A 1,162-nucleotide genomic window follows, 5' to 3' on the forward strand; every position below is an offset into this window, starting at 1 on the left:
GGGAATCTGTCTGACTGTCTATCCCCGTTTCCAGCTTCAGAAAAATACAAAAAAAAAAAAAAGTCTGATAATCTTTGATATCAGCAATTTATAACTAAACCTTGACATCCAGATGAACTAAAGGCCTAATATATGTAAACTTCTCATAGAACATGCTATTTATGAGACTCTATGATGTTTTCAAGCATCAGAACTCTTTGATTAAAAATAAGACTGGGCCCTGGCCGGTTGGCTCAGTGGTAGAGCATCGGCCTGTCCTGCAGAAGTCCCGGGTTCGATTCCCAGCCAGGGCACACAGGAGAAGCACCCATCTGCTTCTCCACCCCTCCCTGTCTCCTTCCTCTCTGTCTCTCTCTTCCCCTCCCGCAGTGAGGCTCCATTGGAGCAAAGATGGCCCCGGGCGCTGGGGATGGCTCCTTGGCCTCTGCCCCAGGAGCTAGAGTGGCTCTGGTCGCGACAGAGCGATGCCCCGGAGGGGCAGAGCATCGCCCCCTGGTGGGCAGAGCGTCCCCCCTGGTGGGCGTGCCAGGTGGATCCCGGTCGGGCACATGTGGGAGTCTGTCTGACTGTCTATCCCGTTTCCAGCTTCAGAAAAATACAAAAATAATAATAATAATAATAATAAGACTGAAGCACAAATCGCGAGAGTAGCCTAATCCTCTAACATAATTTGACAAGAGAAAATTACTACAACAAAGCAAAACCACTGAATAGTAATCTCACTTATGAACATATAAGAAAATATCCTTTAAAATGATCAAATTATACAAATATTGTAAAAAATAATAGACTACAATAAAATTTTATTTATTCCTAGAATGCACAGGAGGTAAAAATTAGGAAATTTAATATTATATCACATTAAAAAGTCAACAAACATTTGGCACATTCAGAATATTCATTAAAAAATAGGTATTTTCAGTAGAGTAGTTATTTTTGATAATAAAAAGTAACTTCTGTTGTTTAAAAATTTTATTTAACCAAAATTAATAACTTAATTAACATGATAAGAAATAACTATTTGAAATCAAAAGCCAACGTTATACTTAAGCACCATGTTTCAAATTATTTTTGTCAATGTAAATACATCCTAGCTATCAAATATGTCTATGTTGTAATAGTTTTGGAAATGGTTTTAACAAATGATTTTCTATAGCAGTAT

General features: G+C 38.4%; 1 non-coding gene across 1 annotated transcript; it reads left to right on the forward strand.

Moving 5' to 3' along the window:
- The first annotated feature begins 217 nt into the window (after positions 1–217).
- TRNAD-GUC (transfer RNA aspartic acid (anticodon GUC)) lies at positions 218–293 on the forward strand. The gene has a single exon. It is a non-coding gene; the product is annotated as a tRNA-Asp (tRNA).
- The last annotated feature ends 869 nt before the right edge of the window (positions 294–1,162 follow it).

Source organism: Saccopteryx leptura, chromosome 2 (genome assembly GCF_036850995.1).
Source record: "Saccopteryx leptura isolate mSacLep1 chromosome 2, mSacLep1_pri_phased_curated, whole genome shotgun sequence".
Taxonomy (NCBI): Eukaryota; Metazoa; Chordata; class Mammalia; order Chiroptera; family Emballonuridae; genus Saccopteryx; species Saccopteryx leptura.